The sequence below is a fragment of the Prinia subflava genome, chromosome 9 (genome assembly GCF_021018805.1).
Source record: "Prinia subflava isolate CZ2003 ecotype Zambia chromosome 9, Cam_Psub_1.2, whole genome shotgun sequence".
In the NCBI taxonomy this organism is placed as follows: domain Eukaryota; kingdom Metazoa; phylum Chordata; class Aves; order Passeriformes; family Cisticolidae; genus Prinia; species Prinia subflava.
Window position 1 is genome coordinate 3,302,665 of NC_086255.1, and position 18,962 is coordinate 3,321,626.

The following is an 18,962-nucleotide window of genomic DNA, read 5'->3' on the forward strand; positions in this document are numbered from 1 at the left end:
TTTTCAAACCCAAATGAAGTTTAATTGAGTTGGTTTTCCTTGAGAGATAACGTGACTAGAGAGCATGAAGTCCCAAATTTAGTGAGACTGCATGAAATAAAAGAGATTATGGATTAGAAACACAAGCCATTAACCTAGCACACCAAGAACAGTTTGGCTTCTTTTTCTGCCAGCCTAATACTGGAAGGGCCTTGAAAAAAGTCATTTAATTGATATTTCTCATCCAAGTTTATAGCTAGAGCTGATTAAAACCTCTATTTCTTTTCTGCTTCAATTTTCAAAGTTCTAAAATACTTAATTCCACAAAAGAGGTAATGAAAGTAATGAAACCTACGTAATGAAAACTTGCCAGAAAAAGACAAATGTTATTTAAAACAAAAATTATCGCAGAATTTAGAGCTTTTGTATTTTATCCAGAAACTCTGAAACAAAGCTCTGTGGGATCTCCTAAAGCCTCTGGGAGCAAGGCTAGTTCAGAGGTGGACCCTGAAGTGATGGAGATGCCTACAGAAATGTGAGTGTCCCCTGAGACACGCTCCATCTGCTCCAGGCCATCTCTGGTCATCCTGGCAGACTGGCAGCACTTTTAGAGTAGCTCAGAAACCTGCTGGAACTCCTGAGCTTGTGCAAACCAGCTTGGTTTCAACACACCAGCATTTACCACCACGTCTCTATTTTTGGAAGCTGTCCAGCCAGCAGCATTTCCCATCTAAAAGGAAGAGTTTCACTTCTCATCCAGCATCCACCTCTCCAACAGCCACGTGCCTGCAAGCTGCTCTGAGCTGTCCTGAGCAACACCTGCAGCTCACCACGCCTGAACCCGTCTCAGAGCATTTCACTGCACCTGAACTAGGCTAAACAAGTTACCTCCCAGCACACTGACCCCTCTGGGGAACACAAACATCCTAGTTCACATTATACTCACACCATGGAGACCTAATTCAGTCCTGATGTTTTGGGATGCACATGCAAGCTGCTTTTCACAAGGTCAGCCCCAGCAGAGACAAGGAATTTTTCATTATTACCGTGAAGACCTTGAGTTTTGAAAAATGCTCTTTGCTTTCATCATCATCTGCATGCTGGTTTTTTCCATCTTCCTTGCGTTAAGTGGTCAGTAGGAGAGGCTGTAATTTATGCAGCAGTCCTGACAGTTGTCTCAGGGGTTGTGTGCAGTGAATCACCTTCATTTTAAAAGCTCTTTTTAAATAAGTGGTCTCAAAAACACTGTATAGTTTTGAAACTGAAAAGACAAGGGCGTTTACATGGCATGGAGGGAAACCTGTATTTGGAGACAAATTAAAGCATTCAGCCACAAAATTGATGGCTAAGAGAAGATGAAGAAATAAAAGGTAAAACAATGTTAAAGGAAGATGTTTTGCTATTTAGACACATTCTCTCCTTGCACAGAAAATATTTAAAAGGTGAGTCCTGACCCTTGTTTGTCCTCAAGTGTTAATACCAAGTGCTTAGACAGGAAAATGATGTTGATCTGCCAGTCACTAATTACCCTTCTTTGTGGTCCCCATTTCCTGGGGTGCCCTGTTTTTCTCCATGGCCCTGACAACTCTTCCCACGCCAGAGGAAATATTTAGCTCCCACCTTCCTGTGGGGTAACAATTTTCCTATTTCCATAACTTAAGCCTTCCCCACCAAGCAGCTGCAGTGTCTTCTTGAACTGTGGAGTATTTATTTTGTCGAGGCTTTTTCCTAAGTCCTGATCAAATTAGTTTGAGGGGAAAGATACCTACAACATCCTAAAGAACAGCTGTTCCTGACAAATCAACCCCAGGAAACATTTTGTCTGTTTATCCTACGAATTGGCAGAACATGGGCTGCTGTATCCTGGAATATTCTATCATCTCCCATTAAATAAATAGGGGACTGAACAGTTCCTAGCTACAGATCACAAATGGAAGTGGGAGGAAAGTAAACATCCAGTTCAGCTTTCACCTCAGTGCATTGCTGGTTCCAGCTCACCTGAAGTTTCTCAAAAATATCCGTAGGAAAATAGGCAAGTGCTTAGTGGAGCTTTTCTTTTACTGGACATCCATTTCTCTGAAGTGCTCACATCCTTCTTGTCTAAACTTATACATTCTAGATGGATAAAGATGTCTGTAAAAAAAGGAATTATTTTCCACCCTTTGCCTGGCCAGGGGCCAAAGGAAGCTGTGTGATGTCCAATCTTACATTCATACAGTGTGACATGGAAAAGAAATGTACAGGGGAACTCTAAGGGGCTCAATCAGCCACCCCTCAGGCTGTTTTTCAGAATACTTTAACATGAAAATCTTTACCTTTCAGTTAAAAAAAATACAATTATATGTATATATGTTTTATTTTGGCACGGTGACCTTGGGGGACTGTGAGTTTGGGGTTCAGAGGCTTTTTTTCCTACAGGATTTCCAATGATTTCTAATGGCAGCAGGGATTCCTGACTCCTGCATCCGTGATTTTAGCTGCAGGCAGGGCAGCACGGACAGCCCTGCTCTGTCAATCTGGTAATGAACAGTAATGACAGACTCTAAGCTGTCATAAGAGGATATGAGCAAGCCTTGTTTGGGAATGGAGGGCTCAGCCAGTCTGGTCACAGCCAGGGTGACCTGAGGGAAGGGACCTGCCCACAGCAAAGAACTTTTGCCCACTCACAAATTAAACTGACCCCTCCATGTGTGTTCCCAGCTTCCCCCCTGTCCAGCATCCTTTCTCTCTTCTGTTCCAGAACAGGTGGTCAGATCTGGATTAATTTATTTTGTCCTAAACACGATGTTAATTCTGTGTTCTCGCTAGACTGCAGCTTGGCGGGAGGAGGGAGAGTTTTAATCCTGGTGAGATTTCCCACCCCTACAGATTCCCACATGGAGATTGCAGCAGCCTTTGTACAGGGGCTGGATCTGCTACAGGCTGTGGAATTTTTGGAGAAGCAGTGGTGATGTACAAGCCCTGAAGTAGGAGCTTTCCTGCCCTGGGACCAGGCTGAGCCCCTTCCCTGAGAAGCAGGGCAAGCAGCATCCCCATTTTTGTTCAGGAAGTCACACTAATTACAGAGCTATTGCCTTCCTCATTTAAGCAGGCAATTAATCCCAATGCTATTAAAATCCCAACATTTCCAGCTTCCCTCAGGAACACTGAGTGGCTGTTCATGGAGCAGGCTCACACCATGCTGCTTCTTCTGTGGTGACACTGGGCAAGTGACAAATGCTGCACGGTCACTCTAAATTCATATTTTGCTGCCCTCCTCCCCTAGGAGACAGGCCAGAGCAGCCTGGGACAGGATCTGTGCTCCTGCTTCCTCCTTGTGACAAAGAAGGTGCCACAGGAGGGCACAAGGAAAGTGAGTCATTCCTGTGATCATTAATTAATTAGTGTCCTGCTGCTCCTCCAGGCAAACCAAACAGATTACACAGGGCAAAATGGACATAAACAGGTTGAAAATTCTGCTTACAAAGGCACTTGGGAAGATGTTCAGTCCCAAACCTGCCAGAGCTCCAGACAGTGATCCAGTCTGCTCTTTCCAGGATGCTCTTGGATGCTTGGATCCATTGTCCCTGATGAAGGTGGGATTCACAGAGTAAAGGATGCACAGAAATTACTCTCCCTGATGAGATGAATGTTTCTGTCTCCAGCCTGGTGAAGCTTTAGGGTCTGACTAAACCACAGCCAATGTCACCCCTTCCCACAGGTGCTCCATGGCAGTGACTGCAGTGCCATCCCCAAGTTTCCACAGAGCCTGCCTCCACATCCAGAGAGCTGAGGGGGTCAGGACAGCATCATTCCAAACCCAAAACCTAAGGCATCATTCCCATGGCCAGGAGCCTCCAGGTTTGCAGAGGCCTCCTGGAGCAGGGCACACAGGAGCCTCTGCTCTCCCCCACCTCCATGTGCTCAAGAGCTGTGTCTTTTAAAACTGTTCCGGACAGAGGTGCACTTTGCAAGAAAGCCACTAAGAAAAGCCAGATCCCATCTGGATTTGTGCACTTCCTTGTCTCTCAGCATTCCTTGATTCGGACAGCAAAAGCAGCCTGTCATGATATGGCCTTCCCTGGGGTTCCCTCTGCACCCCAACCCTGAGCCACTCCACAGGAAAAAACTCACCAGAAAAGGCAATATTAAAAATATATATATATATCTTCCATTCCCTTGAAAGAGAAAAGAGAAATCTTGTAGTCCCTCTGCTCAGAGAAAAGCTGTGTGGGAGTGGGCTCAGCCAGGGGGTCCCTGCTGCCTGCCCTCCCAGTCTCTCCCAGCTTTTCCCAGCTTTCTGTGCCTCTCCCCAGAGCTGCTGGTGGGGGAGGCAGAGCAGAGCCGGCAAGTGATGCTCCCCAGAGTGTGGGCTGCCTGCCAAGGAGCACTGCCAGGTGCTCGCTGTTTAAATTGCTTAATAGATTGTATTAAACAAAGATCGATATCAGGACCGTGGGCTCCAGCCCTGTCTTGGAGCGTGAGCTTGTCCAGAGCACGCAGCATCCCCCCCAGCAGTGCCGAGGCGCTCAGGGACTCTGGGACCTGTCTCCTGAGGCAGAGCCTGGTGCTCATCCTCCACCACACCCCAGCCAAGTGCAGGGTTACTGCTCCTGAGATGCTCCTGAGCTACTCCTGAACTGCTCCTGAGCTGCTCCTGAGCTGCTCCTGAACTGCTCCTGAGCTGCTCCTGAGCTGCTCCTGAGCTGCTCCTGAACTGCTCCTGAGCTGCTCCTGAACTGCTCCTGAGCTGCTCCTGAGCTGCTCCTGAACTGCTCCTGAGCTGCTCCTGAGCTGCTCCTGAGCTACTCCTGAACTGCTCCTGAGCTGCTCCTGAGCTGCTCCTGAACTGCTCCTGAATGCTCCTGTGCTGCTCCTGAGCTGCTCCTGAACTGCTCCTGAGCTGCTCCTGAACTGCTCTTGAGCTGCTCCTGAACTGCTCTTGAGCTGCTCCTGAGCTGCTCCTGTGCACAGCCCGGGGTGCTTTTCCCTGACCTCAGCAGATGGGGCACCCCGGGCATCTCCGTGTGCCTGATGATGGAGAACACCTCGAACCCCAGAGAAGGGTGCAGAGCCCCAGACTGGCCCAGCGAGGCTGTGGGGGCTGAGTCACTTTGGGGCTGGCGGATAAAGCCCCAAGCTGTGCTGCGAGTCCCCGCAGAGGTGAGGTCTGTCACCCTTCCAAGCGCTCGGGCTCGGGTCCAGCTCTAATGGTTCATTGTTGTGGGGTTACAATGGCTGAGATAAAATCTCCAGAGCATTTCCTGGCAGGCTCGGGGCAGCCAGCAACCTCCACTCCCGAGCTGTGGCCATCCCCTGCCTCAGCACCCAGGGCACAGCCACCCAATTCCTGCGGCATTCCCACGTTGGCAGTGGCCACGCAGAACCAAAATCTGTTCACTTATAACTTGTCCTGGGCTTCTGAGTGAAGGATGATGTGCTGTGCTTGGTAAGTAAAGTGTATGAGGTCTCACAGCTATGCTGGTTTGTTAATTTGCCTCGTTAATCTAATTTCCTACAGTCTTTTGGGAAGGATTAAATGAATCATACATAGGCGTGAAAAATCAGTGCAAGGGGAAGAAATGAGGAGGTCTGGCACAAAAAACCCAACAACAACAACAACAATTAAATAAAATAAATTATCAAATAATTAATTAAGTTAATTGTTTAATTATTTAATTATTTATTGAATAAATTAAATAAATTAAATTTCAATTAAAAATATTGATTAAGTGTTTGTGGTGACCAGAAGCTAAAATAACAAATATTTGTTACTAGGAGGAAAATTCTCCTCTCCTCTGTAGACGGGTGAGAAACCCTATTGAAACCCCATGCAGGACTGAAAATGAGCAGGATTTAAAGAGCTGTGTGAAGCTGGGAACCACGGATTGCTGAGGGGGTTCTGTGGTACACTCACACTCGTGCCTCTGTCCTTTTGTTTTGTCAAGTGTAGATATGGCTTTGCAAGGAAAAAAACAAAATTACAACATGTGAAAAGCAAAATGCTCAAACAAACCTTGTGGGTAGGTCACCACAACCCCTGCTAAGTCAGATGTGAGATAAACTTTCCTTGTTTACCCCATCAGTTATGTGTGTGGTCAGGGCCACACAATACACTGATATTGTCTGTGAGCCAAACTGGGGGAAAATTGTACTTTCAGATTTTCAGTAATAAAAATTTTCCGAACTCACATATTTCAGCAGAAATTCTCTGAAATAAGATGGAAGCCGATCTCTGATGAAGAGTGTAAAGACAGGTTCCAAGTCCAATTCACCTGATTTAGAGGTGGTTGAGACACTTCACAGAGAGCTGGGTTTCAGGATTTAACCCTTAACCACACAGAGGCATTGGGAAGCTCTGGGGCAGGGCAGGGTTTTAGGGATTCTCCCAACCAGGGGTTAACCTGTGCTTTGTTTAAATGGGAATTTCCAAAAAGCTCCTGCAGGACAGGAGAGAATAAATTTATAGGCAGTCTCCCTATTTTCTTCCACAAACCAGGCTCTCTTTTAGCAGTTGTTATGTTTAGCTGTTTTGCATGACTGAATTTCCATTCCCTAACGGCACATGATGTCCCAGCTTGGAACTGCCACCAGTTTGAGACTTTAAAAGGACTGCTCTCTCCTAGACTTTGGAGATTTCAAATTACAGCTTGTCAGATAACTCCCACCCCTGGTCCAAGTGGCAGATAAGTAGTTTTTCTCCCTTTGCCCCAATGTAGACCCTTGGAACAACCCTCTGAACAGCACCAGGTCCTGGACTGTCCCCACAGAAGACAATTAACCCAAGACAAGGGTCAAGACCTGGTCCCACCTTCAGAATTTAATAATCCTTTCATCATCACGACACTTTAAAAGCTGTTAGCTGTTTAGTTCACCTCACTGTCAGAAGGTTTCCAGCCAGGCTGAGTATCTGCCTCATCTAAATGGAGCATCACCATCATTTCTCACTCAGATGCCTCAGAGGTCATGGACCATCTCAGCTTCTACTGCAGAATATCAAATACCTGACAATAATTGAAGTGGACCTTTCTGAGACAGGTCCTTTATCATCTGGGAGTGTGTGGATGGGATGAAGCATTCCTCATATTCCAAAGCAGATTATAGAGGATTAAACAGCTCTGGTGACCAACACGGTCCTGCAGGAGCAGAGTGGGGACATGGGGGCAATAAACACTCCCCAAACCAGGGAGTTTTTATAAATCACTTCCCAAACCAGGGAAGGCTGCAGCCCCACGTCCCCCTGGCTGGCAGCTGCAATGACTGCCAGCATCAGCACAGCCCATGTGGCTTCCAGGTCAGCGTCCAGCCCTGCCACTGCTCCCTGTCCATGTCACCTGCCATCCCCTCCCCAAAGCCCTCCTGCCACCCTGGCACCCTTCTGCTTCACTCTCCCTTAGCTGTCCCTCTTCTCCCCCTAGGAATAAACCACATGCTTTTTCCTGGAGCATTTGTGAGGCTTTTGCTTCGCAGAGATCAGTGTTTGCCCTGCATGAAGCCCGAAGCCTGTTAAGGGGTTGGCTGTGCCAGGCAGGAATGTGTTTATTCCCAGGTGGAACCAATGGGATCCACCATGCCCTGCCTCATGCTCAGTGTTTCTCTGCAGCTGGAACATGGGATCTGCTTGGCTCTCCCACCCTTCTGTGAGGGATTTTAGTGTTTTCTTCTGGTTCCCTGCTGATGCAGCCCTTGGCTGAATTTCTGGTCTGCCCAGTGAGGGCAGGCACGGTGCAAGGACTGTTCAGGCTGCCTGTGGAATTTGGGGACAGAGGGGATTGATGAAGGGTCTCAGGGAGATGCCTGGGAACCAACAATTCCGAGATCCCCGAAAGGAGGTGAGCGCCAGATGCCAAATTCTGATCCCTGTCCCATGGCAGCGACTCAGTGATGAGTTTTAGGGTAATTTGTTTTTCTCTGCTCTTAGCCACATGAAGTGATAAATGGTTCACAAACAGAGATCCCAAACTGGAGAATTTTAACAGCTCCAGCAGAAGATACAGCCCTAAGTTTGCCTCCCCCAATACAGAGCAGTGGTCAGAAGAGATTTTTCACTGCACACCCATTGTGCTTGGGCAGCCACACATCTGTCCCTCTGCACCCACACCTCCCTGTCCCTGTCCCTGCTCTCCCACTGCAATAACCAGACCTTTTCCAAAGACATTTACTAGCTCTTTCTCTGTTCAAATTCCTAAATTAATTGTCAGGAGCTATTTAAAGCCCTTCACAGCGGGTACAAACAAAACCCTTCTGGGTGAGCCCAGCCTGGCTGTTTATAAAGAGGACACAAAAAGCTCAGTCACATTGCCCCAGGAAGCTCAGGGACTCCTGAACGTGCCTGGAGCTTTGTGTGGCCAATCCCATGGATCATGAACCTGCACTTCAATAATCTGCCCTGGCCAGAGCCACAGCAGGTTTGGGTGGTGCTGGGTCACCCTGGTGATGTTCCCAGCTTAATTGGTGAAAATGCTGCAGCAGAAAGGGAATGTGCATCCCACTGCAGCCTGCAGGAAAACACAGCAATGCTGCTCTGTGCAGCTGGCCAGGATCTGGAGAGGGAACCAGGCTTTGGATCTGGAGAGGAAACAGGAAAACACAGGTGTGGAAAACCAGCCAGGGGCCTGAGTGAGCCACAGAGAAATCCAGCTGTGACATGCAGTGGTTCACTCTACTGTAAAACAGGCTGCAAAAACTTTTTCAGATTGGATGGGGAATTGGAAACACAGGGAGTTTCTTGCACAAGTACTCACAAATGTCAGCAGACAGGCTTCCAAGTGGCTGTAAGGTCATTCCTATAAATAAATCATCCCGGCCCTGAGGAGCCCTCCAGAGCTTCCCAGGAAATATTCACCCTGGCAAACTGGATCTGAAAGAGGAGACAGGTAATGAGTGCTCCTTTCAATGCTGCAGGAACGGAGAGTTTGAACATGACCAACAACAGCTCCTCCAGTTTTTCATCTCTCTGATGAATAATGCAGCACATCCCATGAGGGGATGGGCAGCGTGTCCCAACAAAGTGACACCGAACACCAGCAGGGCCAGGGCTGCCTGTTCATCCACAGGACAAAAGCAGGGATGGAGTCACTGCACAGGAGTTGTGTTTGCACACTCAGGTGTGCTGGGGTGGGTGATCCCTGGCTCTTTAACCAGGCATCATCCAGTGCAGATTCACCTGAGTCCATACAGGATCCTTACATGATTGTGAGGAAGGAAAAGGGCACTAAATTACTGCCCCCCAGCCCTGGGGCACAGCCTGCAGGTGGGCCATCAGTCTGCATGGCTGAAGGACCGGCCAAGAGGCAGCTGCTTCTTTTTCCCATGTCTGGGAATTTATCTGCAGGCCAGGCTCGGGTACCCACGCAGGAGGCGATGTCCGAGCCGCAGGAACATGTGACAGTTTCCAAGGGACAGATCCCCCGGGGCTGTGTGGGCTGGGGCTGGCTGCACGGCACCCTGTGCCACAGCTGAGAGCAAAAACCAGCCCTGCAAAGGAAAATGTAACATGTGGGCAATGATCTGATGATGTGTTTTAATATTTATGCAGCACAGGGCTTACTATAAACTCCCCTGCAAGCAGAATTTTGTGTGCTGGGGAGGGGAGGCACCAGGGCTGGTGCAGGCACTGTGGGCCATGCAGGGTTTGCATCTCCTATAATCGACTTCCATGGCCATTACACTAAAACCACCCTCTGTTCTTCCAGGAAATAATTGGATTTCAAAAGAATAAACCATAATTATTTTTTAAAGTACTATTACGCCATCCTTATCCTAAAGCTTCTGCTGACCTCCAGCAGCACAGATCAGACCCATGTAACCCTTTAACCTCAACCCACTTTAAAATATTAATCCTCATGCATGGCACAGCGTTATTATCCCCTTTCCTGGGGCTGGGGAATGCTTGGCAGGGAGATGCTGATGCTGCAGGGAGCAGGGGGAAAGCAGGATGGGAGAAAGGATGTGCTGGGCAGAGCCAGGGCCCGGGGCAGTGCTGAGCTCCCAGGGCAAATCCAGAGGGATGGCACCACCCCAGTGCATGGGAACCTCAGCAAACCCATTGCAAGACAGAAATAATACTTACCCTGTCTGGGGAAAACCAGTGTGTGTATTAAAATATTCCCATGGTAAAATTATCTGTGCCGTTTTTTAAATTAACTTTAAAAAATAGCTATATAGGAATGCAAAACAACCTCTGATTGTAATTGTTTTGCTTCAGAAAATAGTAGGGATGGAGAGGGTTTCTAAGTGAGAGAGAACTTCACTAAGACAGAGTATGTGTGCTTCAAGATTTTTCATAAAGGATGAAAACTGTTGATTAACCTCAAAATACGGCAGGAAAGGTTCACTGTGGACTGAAAGGGCTTTTCTCTCAAAATGGCTTAAATAGAGAATTCCTGATCAATACCAGTTTAGATTCTGTATTGAGCTCAGCTGAAAATGGGTGGCAGACACGTTCCCATCCTACGGGAGCCGTGGATGGATGAACCAACCTCCTCCTGCCTTCCCACGCCTCATCAAACACAAACCCAGAGATGTTGCCAGTAGCAACAATGAGCCTCTCACCTCTTTGGAGCTCTCTCCCCTTTGCCTGAGCTGCATCCTGGGCCCTGCTCCTGCTGCCTGTGGTGTGTCACCACCTCTGAGCCTCACACTCGGTCTGTGGCTGGAGCTCCCTGGAGCCCACGGGGCTGGCACGGCCCTGGGCAAGGTGTCAGGGCGCTGCATTTCATGGAACCACAGAAGGTTTGAGCTGGAAGGGGTCTTCAAAACCAGCACTTCTCATTCCACCCTCTCTGCCATGGGCAGGGACACCTCCCACTGTCCCAGGCTGCTCCAGCCCCAGTGTCCAGCCTGGCCCTGGGCACTGCCAGGGATGCAGGGGCAGCCACAGCTGCTCTGGGCACCCTGTGCCAGGGCCTGCCCACCCTCACAGGGAAGGATTCCTTCCCTACATTCCCTCTAACCCTCAGTGTGAAGCCATTTCTCCTTGCCCTGTCACTCCAGACCCTTGTCCAAAGTCCCTTTCCAGCTCTCCTGGAGCCCTTTCAGTGCTGAAAGGGGCTCCCAGGTCTGCCCAGAGCCTTTTGTTCCCCAGGCTGAACACCCCCACTGTGCTCAGCATGTCGTATCCTTATCAGGATAAGTCATCCTTATGATGTCAGGATACAGGGAACCTAAATGATCACCTACTCCACCCGTGGGATAGCAGTGGAGCAGCCCATGAAAAATCAGGATACAGGGAACCTACATGATCACCTACTCCACCTGCACTGGGGTAGCAGTGGAGCAGCCCATGAAAAATCAGGAGCTCCAAGAGGAGACCGAGTGAAGCTGCCCAAGGGCTCAGTAGCTCATCCATCCTTCTAGTCATGAAATCAGAAATTACCAGGTCACACTCTGAGAACAAACACCCGTTTATCTTTCATCAGACACAGGCCAGGTGACATGGGGACCTTACCTTGTCCCAGCAGCCGACCTTTGGTCTTTGTGTCTTCAAACAGATCCCCTTCCCTGGGCTTCAAATACTTGTTGCTGTCACTGAGTGTCCTCTGAAGACTTTATTAAAATGCAGAAAACAACATCAAACCTGCAGCTGGGGTTTTGTAGCAAATAAAGGACATTAATAGTTTAAAACCTATTTTAAAAACCCCTCATTCTTTTTTAGAGTGGGTTTTCACGACTGTGCTTTGCAGTGCTGCAGCCTCCCCCCGAGGGCAGGCAGCCCAAGCCTTGCTGCAGGCAGCAGTTGTCACTGACTGAAGGGGGGTGGTCACGCAGCTTTACCGATGGCAGCCAGCACCCCCCATCTCCCTCGGGGCAGCTGGCAGGGGCTGCGACGGGCTGGCAGCAGCAGGCGGGCAGCCACGGCGTCCCACGGTGTGTCACAGTGTGTCACGGTGTCCCACGGTGTGTCACAGTGTCCCAGGGTGTGTCACAGTGTCCCACAGTGTGTCACAGTGTGTCACAGTGTGTCACAGTGTCCCACGGTGTCCCATGGTGTGTCACAGTGTCCCACGGTGTGTCACAGTGTCCCACGGGGTCCCATGGTGTGTCACAGTGTCCCAGGGTGTGTCACAGTGTCCCACGGTGTCCCAGAGTGTTCCACTGTGTTCCACAGTGTGTCACAGTGTCCCACGGTGTGTCACAGTGTCCCAGGGTGTGTCACAGTGTCACGGTGTCCCATGGTGTCCCATGGTGTCCCACGGTGTCCCACAGTGTCCCACAGTGTCCCACAGTGTGTCACAGTGTCCCACGGTGTCCCACGGTGTCCCACGGTGTCCCACAGTGTGTCACAGTGTCCCACAGTGTCCCACGGTGTCCCACGGTGTCCCACAGTGTCCCACAGTGTCCCACAGTGTGTCACAGTGTCCCACGGTGTCCCACGGTGTCCCACAGTGTGTCACAGTGTCCCACAGTGTCCCACGGTGTCCCACGGTGTCCCACGGCGTCCCACGGTGTCCCACAGTGTGTCACAGTGTCCCACGGTGTCCCACGGTGTCCCACAGTGTCCCACAGGCAGCCCTGTGCCCCCTCCAGAGCCAGCACCCAGCCAGCTCCCGCTGCTCCCTCTCCAGGGCCTCCCTGACATCCCAGCTCCCCTGTAATTCCATTTCTGATGGAATTCCGGCCCTTCCTCTGCCCCGAGTGCAGCACCTGCTGCCAGCACCAGCTCTTCCCAAACACTGCTTGGTTTTCCCCAAGGTGTTTTCCTTACCTAAATCATCCTGAAATACGGGTTCTGAAGGGATGATAAAAGTGCAGGTTTCCTCTTCCAGCACCTGTAAAAAGTTGTGCTTAACTTCAGTTCTTTTGCATGCTCTCACTTTCCCCTGAACTACCCCCCCTTTTTTTTGTTGTTATTCCGAATCCATTTCTGAAATGACAACTCTGAAAGACTTGAGTCAGTGCCTTTTGTAACTGCAACCAAAAAAAAAAAAAAAGGAAGAGTAGATGAAACATCTGCAGAGAAGTTTGCTGAAGCAAAAAGAGCCTCAGCACAATAGCAGGTGTCAGTCTGCACGGGTATTTCTGGAAAAGGGAAAAGCACGGGGTGTTCGAATCAGAGACGCTTTGATTATCATTCCCCCCCACAATGACTGTGCAGTTACAGCTAAGAATTATCCAAAGGCATTAAAAGTGATCATTGCCAAAAGCAGTAGAAATAAAGAAAATGTGAGGCAGAGCAGTGGAGGGCCTGGCTGTGCTTGCTGCAGGTCCCCAGGAGGGAAAGCCCCAGGTTGCTCAGAAAAGCTGTGGCTGCCCCATCTGATTCTGTAGTGCCCTCAAATCAACCCTAAGCATGAAATGGAAAAATAAAATCAAAACAATTGTACTTAATGACAAGGACATGAACAATGAAACAGAGAAAAATATATTCCAGCCAAGTGGAGAAGCCACGTGCTGTGAGCTCGTGGTTACCAGGGACTCGACACCGACCCAATTCCCGTGCTGAGAAGGGAATTCTCAGATGTGACTCCCAAGGGCCAGGATGAAATAAGCTGCAGTGGAGTTTCTAGGACAACTAGATGAGGGGAATCACTCAGCTTTCCGTGCACTGCTGGGTATTACAAAGGTGGATTTCTGGGACACAGGCTGTAACCTGTGCCAGCTGAAGCTGAAGATCAGAGCAATCCTACAGCTCTGCCTCATCTGCCCTGGTCACTCCAGCTACACAGGACTCACTGCAGGTCTGGGTCTGGCACTGGGAGCTCCTGGGGTCTGGAAACCACTGTCTGAGGGAGGCAAGCCCATGGAAAGCCTGGGGGTTAATTCCACACCATCAACAAATACTTGGTTTTGAAATTACCCTTCCCACAGCACTGAAGGCCAAGGATGTTTTTTAAGCCTGGCAGAATCAATCTCCTTCCTCGGGAACACCAGCACAGAAGAAATGCCCAGGGTAAGTCCCAGCCCCTGTCCCCATCGACTGCACACAGAGCACCCACACCAGCTGGAGAAATGATCTCTCACTGCTCGATACTTTTTTAGTGCTTCACCTGCTTTGAATTGCAAGTGCTTTGATAAATGAACTGAGAGGTTCCCCAGCCTCTCCCGTCCATGGGTGAGCAGCTCAGTGGGAAGTGCCAGCATGAACAGGGTGATTTTTCACAGCAGTGCTCACTGACTCCCTGCTAACGCCTCAGTGCCTTTCCCTGCTCCTTCATCCCTGCAAACTCCCTGCTCTTCCAGCAGCAAGGCACAGATATATTATAATTAAATATTATACATTTTTGGAGATGGGCTCAACAGGCAATGTTTGGATTTGGGTATAAAATCTTGGTTTAAGGATTTTTGTGCAAAACCAACAGCTCAGAAAGCAAACATTCCCTGGTAGCAACCTGTAGGAGAGCAGTTAAAAATGGGAATAGCAGCAGTGGGCTTCACACATCCATAATAGGGAAAGGCACCATGGTTGGTCCTGCTGGGTTAAGATCCCTTAAATGTGCCAAAGCCAAAAATTCACCCGGGTCTGGACAATTCACAACCACATAAAAACAGCAGAGCAAGAGCAAACCCCCCTCAGGCACCCCCACCGAGCAGCCAAAGGACTGAGCAGGAATAGGTGAGAATCCTGCTGCTAAAGTAACAGCCTTAATCCCACCTAAAGGCCTGGATCAGGCTTTTGTAAGGATAACTGGCACATCCCTCATCCCACCAGCACTTCTCCAGCAGGCTGAGGAGTGTGAGGGCTGTGGAGCTCCAGGATGGGCACTCCCGGGAGCTCAGCCCTTGGTCCCTCTGCTCAGAGTTTCTCCTCATTCTCTGTTCAGGGATTTATTGCAGAGCACTTCGAAATTCAAGACGGGATCTAGGATTAAAAGAGCCCGAGGTGTCCCTTGCTGAAGGGAGCAGGAGTGTTCTCCATCCTCTCCCTAATCCTGTTTGCACAGGGCAGGCAGACCCCGCTGTGCAGCTGTGACACTGTGGGTGCAGCTGTCTGCAATTCCACCCTGTGTTCCCTGTTAAAATAATAAAATAATAATTCCCCCTGGGCTCCCTGGGCTCCCTGCAGTACCTGGCTGCCCTCAGGAGCAGGGACATTGCATTCCTCACGTTTCCTGGGACTGCAGGGGCTCCACCAGGGATGCAACCTGCAGCCGAGTGCTGCCGAGTCAGAGGAACAGGAGGGACCTGCCCAACAGCACCTGCTGAAAGCAAGGATCCATTTCTGTGGGAATCAAACCTCCCACCTTGCACGGCTGCTCAGCTTTCTGTTCTTCCAAGTGTCCAGGCTGTATTAAATTTAACATCCCTGCATTAAGGGTCATTATTAACAAGTGACATTATTAACAATGCCTGATGTCAGCATTCCCCTTCCTGCATGCCAAAACCTTGGATTATTGCAGACACTGAGCTTTAAGGCCCTCTCCAAGCCCAAACATTTCATACTGTACAACTCAAACCTCTCTACAGGTTTAAATAAAACCTTTGCTGGACACCAGCAGTGCTTTCTGTGCTGCCTCTCAGCTGGGAACTCAGCTCAGGCTAAAAAGTTACAGCCACAGCATTTGAGTGATATTATCCAATTTAAAGGACTTTTCCCATAAGGGATGAGTACGAGTATTTTATTTAATGTGACTGTATTTATGGCTAAAATTGGCTATTCCTTATTAATATTACAGACCACCAATGATCCCTGCTCACAGCTACAGCAGCCTCTCGCTCTTGAAAATGTGTTAAAAATCACAAACTGGCACTAAACAAATTGTTGGAACAATCCCCATGGTTGAAATGGGCCTTCTGAAGGGAAAACTTTTAGCAGTGCTATTTTTCCTCCTTTGGAAAAAAACCCCACATTTGCCCAAAGCAAAATGTTGAGCAGGAAAACAAACCCGGTAAAAGTTTTAAAAAAACCTTGCTTATAATGGAAAGATTTCAAAACACCAGTGTGTTTGTTCTGTTACTGACTTGTCTCTTGTGGATTTTTAGGTTTCCCTTCCTAACACCTTCTCCAATAAAGAGGAAATAAATACCTGGCACATGAATCCACATCAGGGGAGCAAGCCTCTCTTCTCTTTAATGCCAGGTGAGTACTGACCGCCCTGGTGCTGGCACAGGCTGGAGCAGGGAACAACAGGATCTGAGGAGAGATGGAAATAATGAAAGCAAAGCCCTGCAGTGACCTGGAGTGCTGCAGAGCAGCCTTCCCAGCCTTGGTGGCCTCGAGCTCCTTCTGCAGAGCTCTCCCCGATACCCCTGGAAAAGGCAATAAGGTGTTTTGCTTTCTCTGGATGATGCCTAGGGAAAAGACAAGGGTGTGCAAGTTACCATCTTCTTTAAAGGTCAGAAAGAGGAAAGAACGACTTTCCTAGGTGGAAAAACCTCCTAGATTTCCACTGGCATGCAGCCTGCTGCTGGATTTGCTCCTGAGCCACCCACAGCACGAGCTGATGCGATTGTGATGATCCCTTCTTTCCTGAGGGTGACTCTGACTGGATCCGGCTGACCTGCTTTGACATCCACCTTCATCTGCAGGGCTTGCCCTGGGAAGTTGAGCCTGGAATTCTCTCAGAATAAGGAGAAGAATCTCCCAGGCTGGAGCCCTGGTGAAGCGAGGTCTCCTGAACTTCTGCTCTCCCTGCCTTTGAAACCTCTCTGCGTCCTCCAGTGGGAATAACACCGGCCATTCCCAGAGGGCAATCCAGGTATTTTTGTTCACAGCAAAGGAATCTCCTTTTTTTGTTCTTTTAGGAACTTCAGCCAAGATGCTGCTACACAGTGTAAGGTTATTTATAGGTAAGGGTGAAGAGAAGAAAACCAAGAGTCAACATTTGAACATTCTTGCTCTCGGTTCCATGAGGTGTGACAGGTACAGTGGTGAGAGCTCTGCAGGAGCCCCTCAGGGGCACAAACGGGAATTTGAGCCTCAGGAAACTCCTGTCACAGTCCTGACCACAGGCTGGGACAGCTCATAGAACCCCAGAATGGTTCAGGTTGGAAGGAACCTTAAAGATTATCAAGTTCCACCACTGCCATGGGACACCTCCCACTGTCCCAGGCTGCTCCAGCCCCAGGGTCCAGCCTGGCCTTGGGCACTGCCAGGGATCCAGGGGCAGCCACAGCTGCTCTGGGCACCCTGTGCCAGGGCCTGCCCACCCTCACAGGGAACAATTCCTGCCCAATATCCCATCTAAATCTCCACTCCTTCAGCTCCAAGCCATTCCCTGTGTCCTGTCCCTCCAGGCCCTTGCCCAAAGCCCCTCTCCAGCTCTCCTGGAGTCCCTTCAGGCACTGGAAGGTGTCCAAGTACTTACCGGGGTACTAATGAAACTCTAATTAAATTCTGGTTTCTTCCCATAAGCTACAGAAGAGAGCACTATAAAGGTACATGCAAATACCCCCACAAATCTAACGTGACAGAGAAATGTGTGTGTGAAACCACAGATATTGGAGAGAAGAAAGCCAGAGGAAGATTCACCTCAAAGGAAGTCAGAAACCAACACCTTTTTAGCTCATCTACAGACTGCTCAGAGGCAGAACCATGGAAGAACCAAGCACAGCAAGTCTGTTATCAAAAAAAACCCTTAAAATAAACCTTGCAGCACCAAAAAAAGCAAAATTTCAGACTGGTTCTAGTTATATTCGGTGTACTCAGAAGCATCTTTCCACTTAACAGGAGTTTTATCAGTTTGCTTATCTTATCTTGATGTACACCAACAGTAACAGCTTCTCTTCACATTTTAACTCAGGACATGTCAGAGGCAGTGAAATGTCCCCAGAGGTGTGAGCCATGAACTCCAAACCTGCACAGTCATGAATATTCCCAAATTAACAATGCTCCCAAGTCTTTCTGCCAACATCTTCCACCCCGTAAGCAAAGACAGGCCTTGGAGACTCCCAGAGTGTCAATCCAAGCTAATTTCAGAAATATTTGATGATGCCTCCTTTTGTAAGCATATGTGATAGTTCTAATTCACTGAAGCTTCCCATATGGTGCATCCCTGTTCTTCTTCCCATCAACAGTCAGAGGAGGAATGACAGTAAATCTGGAAATAAAGGAAAATGCAGTTCCAGGTTTCTCACAATCAACCACAAAATATTTCATTGTACCAGGGAAACTCCAGGATGTGGAACTGAAGGACACAGAAGCCAATTTTCAGTAGTTTCTCCTCAATGCTGCCTCCCTATTAGAGGACACAGCTACAGGCCCTGCTCCTGGGAACCACCAACAGGAGTCAGAATTTCCACAATTTCGGATTAAAGCTGCTCCCTATGGCCTTCTGATGGATCACAACCCACCATTGTTGTTTTTAACAGGACTGTCATGAAAACTGCAAAGTCTAAAAAAGTGTATTTTTGCCAGAATATTACTTACATTAAAAAAAATTCATAAAGCCACAGCCTTTGTTCTTATGAGTCAGCAGTTATGGTGAATGAAAATAGCTGCAGGTGGCACTGGCTGGAGGACAGGATGACACACCTTTCCCACCTACATGGTGCATGGAAAACCAAGCAGAACTTTTAATATTTTATGTTAAATAACTCCAGGATTCAAGGATCTTGTATAAACACAAGCACCTGTGTGAAGCACAGAATACTCCCTCTGCCACATCCCCTCAGCTCCCCAGGCAGACCAGGCTGAACAAACCACTCCTGCTTCCCAGGGAGCTCCTCCACCAACGGGGAACCTGACAGGCATTAAAATGTTAGGATTAAATAAGATTTTATTGTCACATTTAACTGCTTTGTCAGAGATGTACATTTGGCAGGTTTCTGTGCAGAATAAAAATGCAGACAGTGGCTGCCAGCCTGTCAGTTCTGATTCCAGCATCCACACACGTCCACACCTGAGCCACAGGTGCTCACAGGCGGTGACTCCTCAGCAAGGTCTCTGTTCCAGGGATTGCAACACTCCAAACCAAAAATCCATCCAGTTAAGGCTAATGAGAACAATGTAAAACAGATAAAACCAGAGCACGAGATGTTTAAAGGTGGAAACACTCAGTAAAAGAGTGGCAATTTTAACATCTCATTTTTCCCAAAGTTATTTTTGCTTAATTTAGTACAGGTAG

At 48.7% G+C, this 18,962-nt stretch overlaps 1 long non-coding RNA gene across 2 annotated transcripts; it reads left to right on the forward strand.

Moving 5' to 3' along the window:
- Window positions 1-5,164: 5,164 nt before the first annotated feature.
- Window positions 5,165-18,449, forward strand: LOC134554527 (uncharacterized). 2 transcript variants are annotated; one of them, XR_010081276.1, is made up of 4 exons: window positions 5,165-5,407; window positions 13,768-13,849; window positions 15,880-16,595; window positions 17,252-18,449. It is a non-coding gene; the product is annotated as an uncharacterized LOC134554527 (long non-coding RNA). The 2 variants fall into 2 exon arrangements; XR_010081275.1 differs by having other exon boundaries at window positions 15,880-18,449.
- The last annotated feature ends 513 nt before the right edge of the window (window positions 18,450-18,962 follow it).